This window comes from Callorhinus ursinus, unplaced genomic scaffold (genome assembly GCF_003265705.2).
Source record: "Callorhinus ursinus isolate GAN/ISIS: 27379988/994484 unplaced genomic scaffold, GSC_fseal_2.0 scaffold13, whole genome shotgun sequence".
Taxonomy (NCBI): domain Eukaryota; kingdom Metazoa; phylum Chordata; class Mammalia; order Carnivora; family Otariidae; genus Callorhinus; species Callorhinus ursinus.
This window is the reverse complement of record NW_027397075.1, coordinates 45,774,177-45,797,152: the sequence shown is the minus strand read 5'-3', so window position 1 is coordinate 45,797,152 and position 22,976 is coordinate 45,774,177. Positions and strand designations below refer to the sequence as shown.

At 42.5% G+C, this 22,976-nt stretch overlaps 1 long non-coding RNA gene across 2 annotated transcripts; it reads right to left on the bottom strand.

The window, feature by feature from the left end:
- Positions 1-436: 436 nt before the first annotated feature.
- On the bottom strand, positions 437-21,939 carry LOC141373959 (uncharacterized). Of its 2 annotated transcripts, none has more exons than XR_012380412.1 (6): positions 21,795-21,939; positions 21,124-21,696; positions 17,689-17,776; positions 1,841-1,977; positions 1,443-1,708; positions 437-934 (listed from the first exon to the last, which is right to left on the bottom strand). It is a non-coding gene; the product is annotated as an uncharacterized lncRNA (long non-coding RNA). The 2 variants fall into 2 exon arrangements; XR_012380413.1 differs by having other exon boundaries at positions 21,389-21,696.
- Positions 21,940-22,976: the final 1,037 nt, after the last annotated feature.

The window sequence follows — 22,976 nt, the reverse complement described above, 5'->3', positions numbered from 1 at the left end:
GAGCAGGGAACAGCACTGTTAGCATGTGTATGTGTTTTGGCTAATTGAATTATGTGAAAATACATACTAATGAAGCTGTTAGCAGAGGTGTTTGCTGAGTAGACTCTCCCTCTAATTTCTTCTAAATTAGGAGCATCTTTTTGCAGATTAACGTTTTAGGAAAGGCTGCCTTCTTATAGAAAAATAGCACATTGTCTAATATTGTGATTCATTTTTGTGCATGCTAAAAAGCTCTCTGCACACCTGATGTGCACATTGTACCAGAGAAAACCTAAAAGGCATTTTTAATTTCAAAAATGAGCTACTCTGGAAAGACCAATGATGTGTAATTATCCAATAAAATTAATGAGCAAATTATTAATCTTCTCTTAAAACATTTTGGTATCCCACCCCCCCCACCCCAGCACACTTTTAAGAATGACAGTGTTTAGTTTGGTTTGGTTTTAATGAGGATTATTATTTAATGGTCCTATTTGGATTATTTTGCTGCATGTCTATTTGCAAATAGTACCTCGTAACATTTGTTGCTGTAATTCTGCAATCCCCTGATGCTGGTATTTGAGAAATACGCTATGGCAACGCTGTGGTTGTTTTTCACAAGAACCCAGGGAGCTATCAAAGTCGGAGAACGTGCCTCTGTTTGCAGTGGAGGTGGGCAGGCGGTGAAATCCCCGCGCTCCGCTCGGGCTGCGGGCGAGAGCAATCAGCTAATTGCCTAACAGGGATGCGGAGCCGGTGCCCCCGCGCCGCCTGTCGCCTGGCTGGTCAACAGTCACCAGAAAGCGGCTTGCATAGCCCTGTGTCGCATCGTCGCCTTGCTCTGTGTGCTCTGCTGCCGGAGATGAGCAGAGATGGAGGAGCAGGCTCTCAGCACGTCCCACAAGAAAGGCTGCCGCGGTATGCACGTTCCGACTTGCGGCCAAGAGGACCGGAGCTTGGGGAGGAAGAAGAAAAGCGTGAGAAAACATGGGCTCGCCGCAGAGTGCTTCCCGTGCGTGTCCGGAACACACAGGGACATCTTAGAAATCAGTGTAATCCGAGACTGAGCTGGGGAGCGGCCATGCCGCTGAAAACACTGGATGCTTGGAAAAGAGTTTGGGGGACAATCTGCCGTAGAAAGTGACTAGTGGGGAGAAATTACACATAAATGTTATAGATAACATTTTTATAAAATGTATATGTAAAATTTTATATGTAAATATATGTGTGTAATTTGTGTAACCAGAGAGAGCATTATTCTTTTTTATCACAAGATTAATAACTTGACAGAAATGCTGTAATTTCTGTAAGACCCTGAGATTCTGCACAGAAAAGTTGCTTTTCAGTTTGGGGCTAGAGCTACCAATCCCAGAAACTGTCACCAGGCCTCTCACTTTGCATCTTTCACCTCAAGGGGGAGGGGGCAGGGGCGGCGTCCTCAACACCCCCCCCCCCCCCCGTACCTGAGAATTCCCTGCGCCCTGTATCAGCGCTGCGACCATGTCCCACCGTCACACATCTGGGCCATGCCGTTTGTACTCCAGCAGATCCTTAGAGCCATTCTCCTGGCTCCCTGCTTCTGGTGACCTCGTAGATCCCTGTCCTTTGTTTTTAAAGTCCTGTTGTCATCTATTTTGTAAGAGCTCAGTTCTAAGTCCCTTTTCTGCCACTTACTCGTCATGGGTTCTTGTTCATGTCAGTAACCCTCAGTTAGCATTGATTTCCAAATCTGTAAGACGGGCAAAAAAAAAAAAAAAAAAAACCTCTGAGATGATCAAAGCCTTGTGGGAAAGGCTTTGAATATTTAAAGTGAGCTGACAGCATCATCATAGAGTAAAATGCTTCTGTATCGGGACATTACCTGGTCTTCACACCTCTGTAGATCTTCATATAGACCTTCCCAATAGGTTGTCAAACTGTTGTCACAGCCATCTCCTGAAAGACAAGCAGCTCACTGTCAGCCAGGAAAGCAGGTCAGGCCGGGCAGGGAAGCTGACTCTGGGATGGAGATAAGTTTGCAGGTGTTTATCAGGGAGTGGTCCTGGGAGCACCACCTGGGAAGGGGAAGGGAAGGAAGCAGACAAGGGCCGGGGGAGAAGGGGAGCTGTGGACACTCTCTTAGTGCAGTCTTCAGCTCATCCTACTTAGAGCCAGGGTGCCACTTCCTAGCTGCTCGAGTTGGAATGAGGAGGCTATATGTTTACTCTCCTTATTGGAGCAGCCGTTGAACTCAGGCCTTCCAGGGGAAGGGTTTTCTTCTGCAGAGACAATTGCCTGGAAGCAGCTGGGGTCTGCCAGCCGGGGGCTGGGGAACGAGTCCTCTATTCCTGAAAGCAGATCTGGCTGGTGCCCGTTACAACACCCACCACACTGATCATTAGCTTTGGGTTGTTTAATTCTGGAATATGCTTAGTACATTGTCTTGCTGGTAAAATGCATTGATTTTCTGTGGGGACTTCAGAAATTGCCTAGGAGTTAGAACACCCAAGCTCTAGAAATGATTCTGCACTTGTCTGAATTAGCAAAGCATCTTTAACGGACTGGGTGGCAGGTTCCTAGTAAAAAGGTCCCCCATCTCTCTCCAGCTCTCTGCAGTGTTATTTGGGGACTACCCCAAGACCTGCCTCTTAAACCATCCTTTCCTATCCCAGCACATAGACTTCACCCTTTGGACCACCAATGCTGGAACTGAGACTTCATGCCTATGGCCTACAGCTATGTCTCACTTCTATCCACTCATGCACCCCTCTAGGCTCTTGGACTCCAGCCCAAATCAGAGCCCCAGGCCCCCTAGGTAGCCATTAGGGAAGTCAGACACTGCTAATCTGCCATGTTGCCTTAAACTGTAATTCAACATCTCTCTTCAACTATAAAACAAGAAGGTCTGTTCTTCCCATTTTTACCTCAAAATTACTGGGTTTAATAATCAAACCAGGCAGTAAGAATATATGTTGTGTGTGTGTGTTCATTTCATAGACATCTATTGGCTGCGTGCATGGATGAATGGATATGTGTATCCCATAGCTTGGATGAATTCTACAAAACAGTCCATGATCTGCATCTTCCCCCAACAGCATGTTTCATTTGTGTGTCTTTGGGGAACACAATCATTATCATTTCTAGCTAGTAAAAAATTTTACCAAGGATTTTTGATAAATGTAGCAGATGAAGCTAAAGTCTTAGTATTCTAACTGGTACATAGTAGTTTCTCTGATAGATGTCAGAAACCTACTACCTTACCCCCTGAACACCCAAGACCCAAATTTTCTTTTCTTTTTTTTAAGATTTTATTTATTTATCTGACACACAGAGCAAGAGCACAAGCAGGGGGAGCGGGAGAGGGAGAAGCAGACTCCCCACTGAGCAGGGAGCTCTCCTCGGGGCTCAATCCCAGGACCCTGGGATCATGACCTGAGCCAAACGCAGACACTTAACTGACTGAGCCACCCAGACACCCCACCCCCAACTTTTCATTCATTCATCCATCCATTCATTCAATAAGCAACAAATGCCTACGATGTGCCAGACCCTAGGTGAAGCCCTGGAGATGGGGTCATGACCAGTCACAATCCTTGCCCCAAATAGCAACCAAATGCCTTCATGCAAATTCAAACATGATTACAAAAAAGATGAATTTAGGCTGTATCTCGACTATCTTCTTTTTAATAATGTATAAGTTTTAAGTGGTCTATCTTTTCAAAGATGCTCAATTTTTCTTATGAAAAGATTTTGAAAATGTATATCAAAAAAGAAAGTTTGCCCCCACATGCTCCCAAACATAATAGCCAGTCAGCCACTTGAGTCCATACGGAAAACCAATTTTGTTCTCTTAATTCACTTTCCAATCCATGTTATGGGCTTGTTGTGTAATGACTTTTGCTAATAGTACCTTTACATTGCATTTTTAACTTTCAAAGTGTTTCCATATCTATTCACAAATTCATGCCTCACAAAAGCTTTGGTAGGTAAACTAGAGAGGATTAAACCCATTACACTAAAAAGGAAACCAAGGCACAGAGAAAGTTGGGTGATTATCTAAGAGAGCTCACCTAACCAGTTAAAACAAAATCAAAAACAGAAACAAAATTAAATCTAGTACCCACATCTCCTTCCACTGAAAATTGTGTATATTTGGAGTTCTTCCTAGTAAATGAACTTTTATGACCTCAAGGTACACAGGCTACTTGCCCCCCCCCCACCCAACAACCTGAGAACAAATCTCTCAGCTTGTCTGTAGCCTGTGTGATTAGTAGATAAAATGACTAGTGACATGTATCAATTTATATGAATCACTGATTAAAGAGGACTGCTATGAATCCAGGGTCTCAATTTGTCAAGCCCCAGGACACAATTCAAGCTCTCTGTAATCTGGCCTACTTGCCACTTGTTACTAATTGCTGGAAATTCTGAAATTATTTTATATTTTAAGGAGTATTTTTAAATTCTCTTGGGTATCTGGAAACATTCTGTTACAGGCAGCACATAAGTATTTGCCTTTTCAGTGCCATCTCTTCTTGGCTTCAGCGTTCAACAAGAGCGTCATTATCTTACAGCCTCAAGAGAGAACATTTTTAGCCAGCGAACAAGAAGCAGGAAGCCTGATTTTCAGCAATTGGACCGGGCCATTTCCCTACAACCCATGGTCCTTTCCCTTGTCCCGTGCCTCTGGTGCATGCTGAACTCTGCCTCCCCCTGCAAATGCTTCAGAGACCAGAGCAGCAGGAGAAATAGCCAATAGGCTGGGGGTAGACAAAGAGGGGGTTTGTTCCTGTATCTTTCACCTAGCCCTCATGCTGACCTCCTCTAGAAAGCTCTCCCTGCTAAATTACTTTCCTTCACCTTAAACTATTCCAGCCTTGCCACTGTAAGTGACCACAAAATCACATACAACAATGTGAAATGGAAAAAAAAAATGCAGTAAGGGGCTCCTGGGTGGCTCAGTCGGTTAAGCGTCTGCCTTTAGCTTGGGTCATGATCTCAGGGTCCTGGGATCGAGTCCTGCATTGGCCTCCCTGCTCAGTGGGGAGCCTGCTTCTCCCTCTGCCTCTGTGATCTCTCTCACTCTCGCTCTCTCTCAAATAAATAAAATCTTTTTTAAAAAAAAGGCAATAAAACAATACATGCAGGTTTATTTGTATCAGATAACTCACAAAATAATCCTAAAGGAAAAGGTATTTGATACCTTTGATATAATTTTGTCTTTATAAATTCAAATGCAAATGATGTACAGATATATACCTACACAGATTCATGTCCTCACATGGAAAAATGGTAGAGGGATAACTGGTAAAATATAACATTAATTACTTCTTAGTGTTACAATAATGGGTATTTTATAAGTTTTGGATTATTTTTGATACGAAGAAAAAACATTACTTAGAGAAATAAGTACAATAAAAAAATCTATCCCCCCAAAAAATAAAAATAAGAAAATAAAAAAATTTATCATATTCATGTATATACACCTTTTTTAAAGATCAGAATTGGTTGCACAATAATGTGAATGTACTTAGCACTATGGCACATTTTTTTTTTAAGATTTTATTTATTTATTTGAGAGAGAGCACGAAGGTGGAGAGGGAGAAGGGTACAGGAGGGAGAGGGAGAAGCAGGCTCCCTGCTGAGCAGGGAAGCCTGACATGGGGCTCGATCCCAGGACCCCTGGATCATGACCTGATCCCAGGGCAGATGCTCAACTGACTGAGCCACCCAGGTGCCCCTCTTTTTTTTTTAAAGACTAAGTAGAATATGCATGAAATACTTTTTTATGAATAAAGTCTGTAAGCTTTAGAAAAAATTAAAAAGACCAGAAAAAATTACATTAAAATGTTACATGGTTGCTTTTCTTTCTCCTGAGTGGTGGATTGCCGTGAACATTATTTCAATCTTCATTATTTTATGGATTTTCTACATGGGCAGAGGATAATTAATATTACTCTTAAAATAAAAAGAATTAATTCCATGATTTCAACAATACTAAATAAAAATAGTGACTGTGTATATCAATTTGTCCTTTTTGACATGTTGTTTTATATTTATTTGCCCGTGGTTTCATGTGCAAATTTTATTTCCTCAAGGGGATGGCAGATTTCAGGGAGGTCTTCTAGTTGTTTTGCTGTCTTTAGAGTATTTTATACATGTTAAAATGTGCGTGTTTGTGAACAACACTCTCATCCACCCACATGAAGGGGAGAGAAGCCCGCTTCGACCAAATCTTGACTATTGCCATTGCATTTCTCCCACAAATGTAAATATCTGATCACAAGACTATGTGAAACATTTGAAATCAGTCGAAAACAAGACAGACACATGAGCCACTTTTATTGTTATCATCATGCTCATTACGGGTCTGAAAGCTCATCTATGTTAATTGTGAGCGGGGTTCCCATCCTTTGTCTCCAAGCACAGGCTACACACTGGGCTGGCATCCTTGCTGTGGGACGAACAAAGCAATTTATTGTTATTGGCAAGTTGGCCAATTTCATCATTAATCGATCATTTGCTTTTTCCAGTGGGGTCCTGAGGCTTTCCTCTAGGGAGAGAGCAGGATTTGCTCAGTCAGGCATGGCAACAGCAGACTGTGAAAGAAATTTTCAAGGTATTCCATCAATAAAGGAAGGTCACTTGCCTTTGCAGCAGCATGCATTTCAAACCAAAGGAAAATCAGGTTTAGGATTTCCATCAGTTTGGGCTTTTCAGTAGGAGTTTCTGTTACTAACACCCTTACCAGGCTGCAGATGCTTCTCCTGGAGGGATGCAGCGTCATTATCGTACTAGAGGAAAGGGGACCGGAGGAACGTTGAATGCCCTGTCCCCTGGGCCACTTGGCCCTCGCTGCAGACTCAGTCCTCAGCTGTCACTTCATGTGGAGGCAGCAGGCCAGAGGAAGAAGGAAGGAGGCAGAAGGAAGCAACCAGGTGCTCCTGGCCTGGCCTGCCAAGGACCTTGCTGAGATACAGACAATATCTCTTTGCTCCTTTTTATTGCCGCAAGCCCCAAGCTCTGGAGAGTCTGGATAAGGGACCAAAACAGATCTTGTAGTCAAGATATACAGGGTGACAGGGCTTGGAACCTTAGTCGTTGTTAAATTTACAAATCACTCAGATGAATCTTTTAGCCAAAGATGGAGGGAAGAAATGAGATTTTTGATCCGTTTTGGACACATAATGCCTCTCCGGAGAAAAGATTCTTCTGAACAGTGATGTTCCCCTATCAGTCATCATTCCAGACAAAGGCCCCGTGGGGTTGACATCACATGGCCCTCGGTGTGGATCATCACGTGCCAATGCAGAGCAGAGGGTGGCTGGTCTCCCTGCACATGTGGCCAGATCACTACCTTACTTCACATCCTTTTCTAATAAATGACCATAGCACATTAAATATAGCTGTGTTTTCTAGTCCCTCCTATACAGGGCTTAAGACATAGGGGGTAAAATGTGTTCCTGCTCCTTTCAACTCCCTCCCCTAAGAAACACAAAACTACAACAACAAAAATATCACAGTTTCATTCCCTATATCACTTTTAATTCCTTATGTCATCAGCTCAAACTGATTGTCAGTATCTTAATGGTAGGAATCAAGTCTTGTGCCTAATTTGCCTCCCCCAGAGTGCCTAAGCCAGCGTTCTGCACTCCTAGCACAATGGATGCTTACAAAATTAATGAAAACTAGCATGTGCATAACAGATTTTAATCTTCAGAGCACTTTTCCATCTGGGCACATCTTACTGTGTTCTGCTGAGCTCAGAGCAGGAAATTGAAGCCGCAAGGGGTGACTTGTCCTGTATCATAAAGTATGACAGAGTTGGAAACCAGAACTCAGGTCCTACTTCTACTCATATTTTGAATTCTCCCACTTGGAAAATACAAAAGTGGTGAGAAGGTAGTGCTGGGGCTAACTGAACTAAGAAGTTATTTCAAGACTTGGGGCAGCAGTTGATTCAGAGAGTGTCCAAAACATCTTGTCCAAATCAAAAATAGGGAAAGAAAGATGGATTGGATGTATTGGAAATGACCTATCTGTATTGGAATGTATTGGAAATGACTTATCTGAATCACTGATTTGAGAGAGTTCAGACTTTCTGAATATAATACCCATACCTCATTTGCGGATGCCAAATGGAGAGGTAGACAACCCAGACATTCTCCTAGACGTTTTGAGGACAGTGAAACAAACATGTTGAAATGGATGATTCCGTGTATACATCACACCTGCCTCCAAGTAGTTCTGGCACGAATTTCCCAAGTTAATTAATGTCATGGAAAATTGATGAGTTACCTCTTTACCAATCCTGTGAGGAACACCTCAAGTACAGAACAAGCACCCTTATCATAAAATAATATTTATCAATTTAATGAAGCATTTCATTAAAATGTTATTCTCTAATTTCTTGATAGAATGGAGTTCCACGAGGGAAGGGACCAAGATTCTCTTCCTGACCAAACCCTAGCGAGACGCCTCTGAGCCCTCTTCTTGACTAGGCCTCAGTCTTGTCCTATGAAGAGTTGAACAAACACTAATGTGGTTTCTAACAGGTAAAGGCCACATTCCTAAGATGATGCCAGTCCCCCTTAAAGTGCCTGCCTGAGAAAATTCAAGACTGCCAAAAGAATTTGCTGTTTGTTCAGCCAACACCTGCAGATAGGGCCCTGACTCCCAGTCACTGTGGGAGAGTAGAGACCGAAAGGCATAAACACCAGTTAGCCAACCCAGATGGGTTTCACATGGACCAACTTCCCCTCTTGCTTTTTGAAACTTTTCACTTCCCTGGCTCTACTGAGCCCCCACCTTCCCTCCTCCCTTCCCATTCATGTCCAGTCACCTCTATACAGATCGAAGCTGAGTTCAGTTCATGCTGGACTCTTTTCCCTATGGCAATAGTTCTTACTGATTAAATTCTGCCCTTTCCACTTTAACTAGTGTCCAGCTTTGCTTATCTTTGTTGGAAGGGACTCATCTGCCTTGCTAACCCTATATCTCCAACATTTGTGCAATGTTTGTTGTGCCTGCTCAATGGGTATTTGTTCAAAGAATGAATGAACACATATAGCATTCACTGTGGAGAACTCACTGAGAACTCGGTCCACAAAACCCACTCACCTCATCTACAACCCCTGATGTTTTACTCCTCTCCCGTGTGGACACAGCGGGTATATTACCTTGGAACTCTGCTTCTCAGCTCTCCCAGAATGCCACTGCCCGTGTTGACTTTTGCCCATGACCTGACCCTCCACGTACCTTGACAGGCCTAACGGTTCTTTCCTGCCTCAGACACATGCTTTTCTAAGATACCCATCCTATCCCAAGTGTGGCCTCTGAGAGAGTTTGCAGAGAGAATAAATTTACCAGCATTACAACTCACTCAAGGTTGTGGGTTCCAAATTTGAAGCTGAACTTGAGCTTCTCTTCGTTCAGGTTGCAAAGAGCGCTGGCAAAAATATGACCTCCTTGTTCAAGAATAAAGGCCCCAGGGGTGCCTTAGGTATCAAGTTGCTCTTACAAAAGAAGATTCTGATGAGTCAAGTGTAAAAGAATAAGAGTCTAAAGGATTTAATTTCTCTTGAAATATTTGACGGTTTCATGGTGAAGGAGGCATTTATTTAGCAACATGTACGCGGAGTCTCACTCATCTCAAAATGTTTGAAAAAGAGATGAAGATATTTTTCCAATGCCACGATGTTGCTCGGTGCTCTCTTCCTTTTCCTCTTTGAACAGAATCTAAAAAAAATTGCACTAGATATTCTGAAGCTAACTTCTGTACCACCTAAATACCACTATTGTCCTAGATAAGATTAATTCAGGACATAGTCATGAAACAGAACTTAAGATCTAATCTCATTACTAAAAGACAGCAAAAGCAGCAACAAGAAAAAAATAAAATTTAAAATTACCTAAATCCATCAGCTGTATTGTAATTTAACATGGATCTAGTTAGAACTCAGAATACATATAGTTTCTTTTTAATACTATTTATTGAGAAAGGTTTTGCCTGTAGCTATAAATATTCCTTATTACCATCTCAGAAACTTCCAGAGGGCTCTGGCCTTCCTGGCCAAATAGGGGATTCTTGTGGGTTCAGAACTATCATTTACTCCCTGGAATGTTTCGGAGAAATGTTATGAGGCTCCATGAGCTCGCTGGGCTCCAGTGTATCACCCTGTTCCCAACAATTAAGAAATAGACAATTATTGGGCGCCTGGGTGGCTCAGTTTGTTAAGCGACTGCCTTCGGCTCAGGTCATGATCCTGGAGTCCCAGGATCGAGTCCCACATCGGGCTCCCTGCTCAGCGGGGAGTCTGCTTCTCCCTCGGACCCTCCCCCCTCTCATGCTCTCTCTATCTCATTCTCTCTCTCAAATAAATGGATGAAATCTTTAAAAAAAAAGAAATAGACAATTATTAAAAGTTTACTCTATGCTTAAGATTGAGCTAAGCAATACAGAGAGAAACAGTCTCCACCCGCAAGAAGTTTATAATCTGGTCTTTGAGATAAGAGTTACACGGACAAAAGAATTTGTACACAAAACCATTATAATAACATCAATAGCTAATATTTATCATGTATTCACTAGTGAAAGGGATTGTTCTAACTCCTTTGCATGTATTCTACCATTTTATTCTGACAATGATCTTATAAGACAGGTGCTAGTATCATCCCCATCACACAAGAGAATACTTCAATAGGATAGGTTAAAGGCTTTGCCCCAAATCGCACAGCTGGATAGTGATAACACTATGATTCAAAGCCAAGGCAGGCAGTTCTCGGGCCTGAATGCCACCCCTCTTCCCGCCACTGCCTTCAAACACTTGTGTGCTCCTGCAAAGGTTAATACATGTATGCGTGCATAGAGAAGTATCTACGTGACCATTACAAACACAGAGCAGAGCTTGCCAATTCGGCAAAAATGGAAACATTACTTCAGTATTGGCCATGCATCTTTAATCTACCTTTGATTCAAACGTATGTATTAAGCACTTCTTAAATGCAAGCGAAAAGGAGTTAAAGCATAGTCTGCCCACCGTGGGGATAAGACAAGACTGAAAATGTTCTCGTAGTGAAAGGAAGGACACTATCAGGCACTTTTTATGAAAAGTTTTCATAAAAGGTAGGTTAATTGAGCTGGGTCAGAATTTCTCACAGATGGGAATTTGGGAGCGTGGGAGAGCATTCTTTATGTATATTTACCTATAATCTAAAGGAAGTGATCTCCATAACACAATTTTGTTATTATTATTCTCCTTCATCTTATTTTTCTGCGTGTGATCTCAATTGCTGACGACACCTGATCCAGACTTCATCCACCAAAATGAAAAAAAAAAAAAAGCTGTTGGTCAGGACAAAAAAGGAAGAAAGACTTTCCCCCAAAACCAACGCTGGGCCAGGTTAGAGAACATCAGGAGTGCCATCAGGCGTGGACAAGTTCAGGGCAGCAGCCTCCACAAAATAAGCTTCAAGTCCATATTTATTGAACAACATTGCAGAACTTCCCTGTGGAGTTCCTGTTCCTGCCTCCTAGCCTCCTCTCCTCCTGCTGCTTAGAATGTTCCCTTTACTGGAAGTTTCTGAAATCTCACTCCTTTCAAATAATCTTACCTAATAAGAGAATATTGACAAGTTATTCTTTGCCTCTCCCTCTCTAACCATGAGACTTTCAAAACAACCTCCAATCAGGTCATCCTATTTCTTAAACTATTCCCCTCAACATCACCATCACCATCCTTTCCTGAGGCCTGATAATTTTTTTTTTATTCAAATACAACTGACTACCATCAGTGTTCTACAGCATGGCATGAATTAAAGCTCAAATATATACATATTATCAGAGACTTCACTTGAAAAACCAAAGATGACTCTAATTGCATTATCGAGGATAAACAATGCCCAACAGTGGTTGTAGGAGAAGAAAAACAGGAGAGAAAGAACATAATACAACATAATATAACAATATCACAACAATGGAGAGGGCTTCCAAAGGATAAAAGCGGAAAATAGCAATAATAACAGATTTTTAATAAAAGTCCAACATAAACAAGCCAGGTGAACTGATCTAAGGCTTGAAAAGCCAGCATTCCTATTTCTCTCAACCCAAATTCCTTAAAATGAACCACCGTATCTGTATTCTAGCTCTTAGGCCATCTTTCTCCTCTGCCTCCTTTTCAAATACACACATCCCTCCTGAGATGCCCACCATTCACCCTCATTACTCCTCCGCCTAGCCCTGACTGCCCCACCTTCCTACCTGCTGCGACCCTCAGTATTACATTTCACTTCAACCACTATGCATCTCTCTTCTGTGTTACCTGGATCCTTTATGCTGAAAACCCCTTCCTGCTTTGATGGGGCCCAGGTCAACTTGTGTAATAAAAGAGGAAGGCTGATGGAAACATAATGAAAGCAGAAGAGGTTATTGAAAAGGTTCTTTCACTAAGTAGATACATCCCCAAAACATACACAGAGAAGATAAATAAGTGTGTGGCTCTGGGAGAGGAAATGAAACAAATATGGAGATTGTGGGACATCAAAGGAAAACTCACTATCATGTCAAGGATGGGAGGGCTGGGCATGAATGACTTAAGTATCAGAAGAAAGGGGAAATTCATCATGAATTCCTCTCAAATCAGAATCTTATACTTCTGGACACCTGATGTATAAAAAGGACATTCGAATTTCAGCAATGCCTGATTAAATGTACCTGGCTTATCCCATACTGGTTTAGCACATGAAGACCATATTGGAGTCAACATGTGTTGAGCTATGCCAGGTGCTCTGCTAGGCCTGGATTACTGGGAAAAATAAATAGACAATAAACCAGTGGAGGCAAAACCATGTTGGAGTACATTCTGATTTTCTGATGTCCCTAGTAAGAAATCTCTCAATGAAATGCAGGGCAATCTCTGAGCAAGTATATTATCCAGCAGCAAGTTTTAAAGAAGGGATTTTGCTCACCTTTATCTGAAGAAGGAAAAATGGGGACAATATACATGGGCATTCATGTGCCCTAGACAATGAAAAGCAGAAAATAAGAAAATTAATGGTCACAGTTAAGGAACATAATTAACAACTTTTATATGAATAATGCTGATAACTGTCATGAAAAGAGATTGAAGCAATTATAGATGAGAGTATGATGCCAATCTTCCTCTAAAGTGTACAAGGAAAGCAAAGGTTATGTAAACCCCATTCAAGGTAGTAGCAAGGATACTCTATTTACACTTAGGAGTTTTGCTTTCTTTCTTTGCCCTGTGACACTGTAGTTTACTGATGCAGAAAAAAAATGCTGACATTATTTACAAAAACTGATTACTACAAATAAATAAGGAGAAATAGGGAGAGGTTGGTAAAAAAAAAAAAAAACTTGATTACTTAGTAAAGAATTGTATTTTTGTAGAACAAATACAAATAAATATTGTAAATTGTGTTAACTTTTTTTTTAAGATTTTATTTATTTATTTGACAGAGAGAGAGACAGCGAGAGAGGGAACACAGCAGGGGGAATGGGAGAGGGAGAAGTAGGCCTCCCATGGAGCAGGGAGCCCGATGCGGGGCTTGATCCCAGGACCCTGGGACCATGACCTGAGCCGAAGGCAGATGCTTAACGACTGAGCCAGCCAGGCGCCCCTATTGTGTTAACTTCTGAGTCACTAAATTATCCACGCTAAAAGCAAGCTAAAGACCTAAACAGTAATACAAATGATAAACAGACACATGAAAAGATGCTCAACGTCACTAATCAGCAGGGAAATGCAAATCAAAACCACACTGAGGTATCACTTCTCACCTGTTAGAATGCCTAAAATCAAAAAGATAAGAAATAACAAATGTTGGCGAGGATGGAAAGAAAAGGAACCCTTGTGTACTGTTGGTGGGGATGTAAACTGTCACAGCCACTGTGGAAAACAGTATGGAGTTTTATCAAAAAACTAGGAATATCATGTAATCCAAAAATTCCACTATTGAATGTTTACCAAAAGAAAACAATTCAAAAGGATATATGATCCCTATGTTTATTGCAGCATTATTTATAATAGCCAAGATATGGAAGCAACTCAAGAGTCCATCAATAGATGAATGAATAGGAAAATCCACGGAATATTACACAGCCATAAAAAATGAGATCATGCCAATTGGGACAACATGAATGGACCTAGTGGTTATTATGTATATTAAGTGATATAATAAGTCAGACTAAGAAAGACAAATACCATATGATTTCACTCATATATGGAATCTAAAAAAAAAAATGAATAAAGAGACAAACATAAAGCAGAATCAGACTTGTAAACACAGAAAACAAGGCCAGAGGGGTAGAGTGCTGGGGTGATAAGCAAAGTGGGTGAAGGGGACGGGGAAGTCCAAGCTTTCAGTAAGATGGTAGCTACACATATGGTGAGCATAGCATAATGTTCAAACTTGTCGAATCACTATGCTGTACACCTGAAACTAATGTAATGTGTGTCAACCACACTCAAATAAAAAAATTAGTAATAATTAAAAAAAAAGACCTAAGCAGCAATAACCACCGAATGTATGATGATAACTACTAACCGAGAGAGAAGGCAATGACAGTCAACAAGCTATCCCATTCCCTTGGGGCTAACCTTTGGCCCTTCTACCATTTTTTAATTTTTATTTATTTCTTTTTAGAGAGAGAGCACAAGAGCAGGGTCAAGGGGGCAGAGAGAGGGGGAAAGAGAGAATCCCAAGCAGGCTCCATGCCCAGCGTTGGAGCCCGACTTGGGGTTCAGTCTCACAACCATGAGATCATGACCTGAGCTGAAATAAAGAGTTAGACGCTTAACCCACTGAGCCACCCAGGCACCCCATCCTTCTACCATTTTGTTGGCGTAACTGTAAACTGATTTATTCAATTAATAAACTGTCTTATCATGTTACTTTGGGAGGCAACAGTATTTCATGAAATAGCCTGGGTTTTGAATCAGGGACCTAGATTCCAATCAGGGAGCTGACATTTGCTTACCCAATGATTTGAGAAACTTATAAAACCTCATTGAGCTCCATTCTTCCCATCTGCAAAGGAGAGGGAAAGAAGACCTACCTTGCAGAATTTATCTCAGGCTGAAATTAGGTAACTATTTAAAACATAAAACATAGCACTCAGCACAGGGTGGACAGCACCTTAATTTTTTCTTTCAATGTCTTACATTGCCAACATGATAAAGTCAAAGTTCCACTGTAGGGCATTCAGGATTCTTCCAAATGCAGTACTGGCCTACTGGACCTGGATAATATTTTGCAATATTAGTTGATGTTTTTCCTTCGTTCTCCTTAATACTTTGGACCTTTTTTAACCATTATGCTAGTCTAGTAATTCTTGATTCTGACTATAATTAGAACTTACTGGGGAGCTTGTTAAACAACATCAATACCCCTGCCCCACACCAGACCAATTAAATCAGAACCTCAGGAAGTGGACTTACTGCATTTGTATTAATCATTAAGTGCTCACAGCGATGGTAGTGTGCAGCTGTGGTTGAGAACACCAAAATTGACATTTCTAGATCCTTTACTTCAGGAAAGGAATGACAAGGTAGAAACAGGGAACAAAGGAAACTGTTATTGGTTTCTGAGTTTCAAACGCCTAGCCATTAAAAGAAATTTAAAAGAACACAGGACCTAAGCAAAAAAAAAAAAAAAAAAAGAGGAAAAAATATAATGACTAAGAACAAAGATTCTCCACCACCACCACCAACTCCACATCCCACACCTTCAGGATTATAAAAGCTAACCCTGGTGGAGAAAATAGTAGGAAAGGAGGTAATGAGACCACTGAAGCTTGGAGTCCCTGAGAAAGGAGGCCTGTACCCTGATGTTTCTGGGAGAGGGGAAACAGATGCCTCCTTGATAAGGTGGTGTGATCCAAGACCAGAAGGTCCCATGCCTTATTTCCCAACAGAGAGCCCAGATAGGCAGCTAGAGTTCAGAGAAGTGGATGTGGTGTGACTAACCAAAGCTGGCAGGCCCTAGCAGTCCTCATAAAGCAGAGGATCTGGAGGTGGATTCCTGCCATCTGGGGGGCAGCACCACAGCCTTCCAGAAACAGCCCAGTGGCAGCCCTGGAGAGCGGATGACTGAAGGTCAGACAGGACAATGGTCACCTCCCCGGAAGCCAGCTTGGAGATCTGACAAGGAGAGTCCTGATGCCCCACCCCATACCACCATCAGTGTCTCCATAAGGCCCCTGGCACTCAGGGAAAGTGAGGAAATTCATCCCAAACTGAGGAGGATTAAGTTTCCTTCACGCGGCAAAATGAGAGCTTCTAAAAATCAGTGGATGAAGAGATGGATAAAGTCACACATCTCTTGCCCCTGAGCAGGTGGCTGAGATTTCCACCCTCCTAATGACTTCGCTTCGTGTATGAGTCACAGACCATGTCCACTTGTACTTCATGCTCCAGCGGCACTAAAAAGATCACTCTTGCCTCTGTTCCTTGCCTGCTCACTCCTCAGTCCCTCTGTGCAGTGGGCCTCCTCTGCTTGGCAAAGCCCTCTGAGTTTCCTCCCTCAAGCCTTCTTTGAAGTTCCTTGGAAAAACTCATCATCCCTGCTCCACGTGGCCCTCATAGGACACCCCCAGTGCCATAGAGGACTGTAAATTAAATTCACCTGAATGGCTGGGAATGGGAGCATATACGTCGATAGACGTATCCCATAGGATGGTATAAACGGCCACCTAAACCTGTACTAGAGCATGTGGGAGCTCGGAGTTTGTCTCTTTCACCAACCTGTAAGCCATTTGAGGGCAAGGATTACAACATGCTCGGCCTTTTATTCCAACATCTTGCACATAAAAAGTGTTCATAGTTTGCTAAATGAATGAACGAAATCATTACTTAACATGACGAATAGTTATCACGTGCAAGCCCCAGTGCCATTCCAAAATAATAGAAAATTTTCCAGAGTGTCTCTTTTTGAAAAGATCACTTACAACATCGCTGAAAGTATGTGAGATCATTCTCCTCATTGGCATCATCCCTTTTAATCGCATCCTCAATTGTAAACTGCATCTACTTTAATCAGAATGAATGGACTAGCTAGATAGTCAACCCCAAGAAAATCATTTCCATCTTGCCTTTTTAGGCCAGATGGAAGTTCTCTACTCGCCTCTGTGTAATGCTACTACCTTCAATAAATCAGTAGAAAATCAATTGAGCAACTAATTATAACCGTGGGATTTGAGAGTGGCAAATGCCTAGTTCGCACCCAATAGCAAACAAACAAATTTGCTCCGTGAAATAGCCATACAGCAGCCACATGCCCTCAAAATTCAGTTGGATTACTAAAATGTTTGTAGTGCCCTTTCTTATATTTTAGTTTCAAGAAATTAGCCCAAGTGATAAATATGACCACCATGTATACAAAAGTGAACTACACACTAAATGTAGTAAACAAAATGTAAACAGAACATTAAACAAGCTCCATAGGAAAAATGTCTGTTTGAGAACTCAAGAGCGGGCAAGTATATAGGCATAAGAACTGAAGGATTTACTCTTTTTAAGAGAATACTATGAAAATGACTTGATTGAATCATCTAACTTCTAAACGAAGGTATCTTCGAGATATTCCACATAATTGTGTGTTTGTTATAATGGAGACGCAATCATAAGCTCCAAGCCCCAATTGCCAATAGTGACTTCTTTCATCCCCAGCTGGCCCTGAACTGTACCCTGTCCTTCAGGATGAAGATCTCACCTCTCTGATTCATCCTGGTCATCCCTCCGGCCTGGGAAGTGTCAGTTCTAATGAGCAGGAGGAGAAGGACTGGGATTCTTCAATGAGCCTGGAAGAATGGAGGGACGCCTGTTAAATGCCATTCACAGCTCTAAATAGCCATTCAGATTAGTGGCCGTGGTTCCTAAAGGACGGGTCCCACACTGATGTGTGTGCAGACCCCTTTCAAGGTCAGTGATCCATGCAACTCGAGTGGTAATGGGATCCGACCCTTGGTGTCGAAACCTGCACCTGTTAGGCTTGGAACAATGGGGCATTCTGAAGTCAGCCACTGCAACTTGCTCTTTTCCAGACCAGTGAAAAGAATATCTCATTTCTCTTCGAACTTGGTGACCATCACACAAAATACTTTGGGGGCTATTTGCAAAGCAGCACACAGGCTGTGCAAATGACGTTATTACAGATGTAATGCCACAGACCTGCTAGCCCCACATTTTGAGAATAAGGCACATTAATCATGTCTTCCTTCCATTTCAGTGGACTGTAAATTAAACTCACATGAATGACTCTGAAGAGGAGCATGAATGCATATATGTATACACAGGATAGGGGGTGTTAATTAAATATATGTGAAGAGCGCACTGACTCATAATTTGAAGCACCGGGTCCCAGGCTCACTTCTCTCAGTAGCCATGTGACATTGGTAAGTCAAGTCATTATGCTTCCCCATGGAATGCAAAGAGTATCAACCTCAGAGCATATCTTCCCTTTGCTTCGTGTTCAGTGCCAGCATCTATTAAAGTCTGGGATTAGATAATTTCTAAGCTTTCTCTAGTTCTAAAATTCTATTACTGTATTTAGTTCTCCGCTTTATTCTACCTTTCAATATAATCTTAAAAGATCAAGCCACACATTCCTTACCATTCAGCAGAACTGTACCAATATCGTTCACCATTGATTAGGGTGTATATCAAGGAGTCATCTGAATTAGTGTTTTCTAATTTCTCTAAAATGAGCATTGTTTATTTGTGTCAGTTTTATTTGGCTTAAGAAGCCACCACTTTCAAACAGCTCAAGGTAAAAGAGCAGAACAATCTCACAAAATTAATTTTGAGGGATGAAGATTCAGAGCTAATATTAGTTTGTAGTCACCTTCCAGCAGAGACTGGTTGGTTGATCCCTACTATCCCTTTTCTTCCCCCGCCCCGCCCCCCGCCGTATGGCTGGACTACATTTCCCAGCCTCCCTTGCACTTGGGCACAGCCGTGTGACTTAGTTTTGACCAATAGAATGTGATGGGAGTACTGTGTACCATTTCTAGTTCTGGTTCCTAAAATCCTCACACAATCTTCCACTCTCTCCATCTGCCCCTTTAACAGAGAGAATTTCCAAGGACATCAAAGAGGTGTGGCCACAAGATGGAAGGTTCCCATGTCCCCCAGTCAGAGCTTTAAGGAGAGCTACCCAGGAAAGCTGCCTGATAAGGAACATGCATGTTCAACTGGCATTGAGAGAAAAATGTTTGTTAAGCCTCTTAAATGTGGGTGTTATTATTACCAGAGTTAAATAACCCTGATTAATGCTGTCATGGGGGAAATGACTTTGATGGAATGGTAGCCTGCAAGTATACTACCAGGCAAACCACCTCAGAGGTCAGAGAACAAAAAGTTCAGAAAGCACGTTAAAATGTTCCAGCCATATGGTTTATTGATTTAATTTAAAACACACGGGGAGTAGCAAGGAGAAAAGAGAGGGGGTAAATTAACACACTTAGGATGGACACCCTGTTAACTAAATCCTGGGGTACATGAAGTTCACATGCCTGGTGTCTCCTGCTGCTTCAGGAAGCTTCCCGGTCATGATATGGTTACGAGGGCCAGAGTTGGAGTTCAAGCAACACAGAGCCTCAACGATATCCCCGGACCCTCTCCTGAGCCCACAGACTGCCCTAAGAATCCCCTGCTCCCTGCTCCTCTGGAACCTCTCACCAAAGCCAACCACAAGAAGCATGTAGGCCCAACCCTTGCCACGCCAAAAAATGAGAGATGAAAGGAGCAAAGGAAATACGAAGGCCCCTACGTCATTTCAAACATTCCTCTCATTTCTCCCAGTCCTGAAGAAAAGGTCCGGAGGATGTGCCATGCAATCCTTTTGTCAATAGCTAATGTCCCACCAAATAACAAGGAGGCGGCCCCTTCTGTCATGAATTATGAGGTATTATTTTCTTCCTCATTAGTTAGCATTGTGAAACCCTCCAGAAAATCTTCTATCTTCTGCAGCTGCTTTCCTTAAGACAAATCCAAGTACAATAAATGGTGTTTTGCATTTTGAGAGGACAATGGTGACTGCCAAAAAATCCCTCTCTAAAATATTCTACGTTAACCTAATTTATATTCCTCTATTAAGATAAAGATGGGCAGCTGATAAGAAATTACTCACCCAGCTGTCAGAGGGTGCTCAAGAACCGAAACTTACAACGTTAGCGTAGCTTTCTTTAAGAAAAACTGTATTTGTAAAAGATCTTATTTTCGTAAATCTAACAAAAATATGTGACCATGTGAACACACTGCTAGGCTCCTTCTCAGGACCTTGAAAGCAGCCTTTAAAATGAGAGGCCCCAAAGCTTAAGCTTAATTCATTCATGGTAAATCCACCTCTGACTGAGTGTATTCTCGAGTTGCAGATTTATTCTAGAAGTATGTGGGGTCTATCTATTCAAAGGAAGCCTGAAGAGAAAGTGCCAGGAAGAGATAGAGTTCGGAAATTTAAAAACCGAGTTTCCACACTTCCAAGCAATTAAAATCACAGCTGAAAATGGATGCTTCAATAACATTCCATTCACAGCTATTCTTTATTCCTCAGAAATAACCAAGTAACCAGATGATATTTGAAATGCCTCAAGCAAAAAACATGTGGGGGGTGGAGGGTTGACAACTAATCCCCAACTACTCGGAAACAGCTTTTGTGTTCTGCTTTATAACACTGTCTGAAGGAACACTCGTAAACACACACACACACGTTCAGCATGCCCCATAAATGAGCCTGGGAAGAAAATATCAGGCTGCAAAAGGTATCCACGTTTCTCAGCAAAACTCCTTTCCAGGCTTGCCTTCCCTCACCCTGGGGTCTACTCACAGGTGGCGGGGAGGGGCGGGGGTATGGGAAGGAGGCCAGGCTCAAGTGGGCCAGCTCATTTTCCTGGTGCTTTGTCCCTGGCTTTTATTTTCTGGGAATCCCACAGAGTCAGCACAATTGGGATAAGCTGAGCTCACGTGCGGACAAAGACAGACTTAGTCCCGTCAGCACAGGGCTCTCCCGTTCCCTTCCCAAGCCCACGAGGAGGATGGTGGAGAAAGCAGGAGATAAACATGAGATAGAGAGGCTTGGATGCCCCCGTCTTTCGGCCTATACCAATCCTTCCCATCTAGAAGCAAACGTGACAGAAGAACAGACCACCTTCTCCAGAAGGATCAGACGGCAAGCGCAACATTTCGTCAAGAGACGGTTCCGTCTTCCGGTTGGCGAACCTCGCGCGCGTGTGGAGACGTCTGGAGAGCCGCCTGAACTCGGTTCTGAAGCAGATGTTAGATACCCTGGAGACCTGGCCTCCACCACCACCCTTCCTTCCCCTAGGCCGCCGTTTACCCCCCGATCCTGGCAAGAAACCCGCCCTCGCAGAGCCCTGACTCGGCGCAGACCTCGCCGACTGCGCGGAGCTCACCGAGGGGTGACGGGAACAATGACGGCTCTCTCAGACGTGAGCCTGGCCCTGGGGCTGCGCTGCACGACTGTCGCTTTTATCCCGAAGGGCAGTCTAAAAAACGACGGCGTTTCACTCTTCTGGCAGAGCATCAGCGCTCCCACGAAGGGATCTGCTGTCAGGACGACTCAGCAACTTCAAAGGCCCGACGGTTCCCGCGCCGGAGTGTAGCTTCGTCCACGTGAACTCCGGGTCGCGCCGGGGTGGCGCGCGTACGCGTGCCGCTGCTCGCGGGCGGCCAGGCCCTGACAGAGGCAAGCGAGGCCCCGCTGTAGAGCCAGAAGAACACAATTACCTCCTTATCCGGGTTTAAACAGCCTCTTCCCTTGCAAATCTCAGCTAATAAGTGCAGCTTATCTTTATTTACCAGGGAGCGCCGTTCTCTGCGGAGATACCAGAAGGCCCAAGGAAGGGAAGCAGAGAGAAAAGCGTTTTCTACAAAAATGACGAGGAGACAGCAGTTTTCTATCTAAAAATACACAGATGTCCCTCTCCTCAGCGGAGGCTGACTTACAGATTGTTAGGGGACGGCTTTGAAAAAAATTCTTGAGAGAACGCCGGGTGGCCTGTAATAATGGGAGTTCCCATTTAACAGTTCTGGGTTCTTTTCATCCTTCCACCAAATGAGCTGAACGCCATAATGCCAAAGAAACTTTAAAAGCCAACTGGTCTAGCCCTTGTCTCTGAGCAGAGTTACATTTCACCGTTCAAAATTTGTAGATTAAGGGAGCTTAGTAAGCACTCAGGTTTCGTTTCGTTTTGTTTTTTCTTCCTCATAAACCAGGAGTGAAAGCCCTTATTCTGAGTTCAGATACCAGAAATTCCTTTTTACTGAAGTGCACTCCATGACTTTCATGCTAAAAATGCTACTTCCCTAATTAGGTAATTACTATGCACTGTAACAGCAACTCAGTCATATTTGATTTTATGGACTTTAGAATACGCTGGAACATACTACTGCTGTGCATAAATATATATAAGAGATACAGCCAAGATGGGACTCTCAATCACTAAATCTGTCCATTTGTATAATTATATAGACCGAGTAAGGTAAGTTTCGGTCCTGTAAAAACCAATAGACCTTTATCCCAATTTCATGGGGAGCTCTAGGGAAGCACATTCCCAAAGTGAGTGTAGTAGGTGAAAGTAAATGCCCTCCTCTAGGTCAAAGTATTACAAATTTCCCAAGCAAAAAAATTTCCCCTTCCTAGAAAAATAGGTTATATTCTGCCTGATCACCTACAAAAGACTTCAAAGATCAGAGATGGTCCTAGGATCTACGGAACTATGAAAACATATCTTATTCATTTTTTTTAAATCCCTAACCCTAAGTGTAGGGACTGGTGTTGGTGATGATGATGACAATGATGATGTTAATAGCAACTACAATTTATCCAGCACTTAAAATAGCAACTACAATTCATTCAGCACTTAAAATGGACTTTGCTATATCCTTCATGTGTGTTAAATTATTTATTCCTCACAGTGACCTATGGGGCAGGTACTATTAAAAACCTTCTTCCATAAACAAGGAATCTAAGTAGGAAAC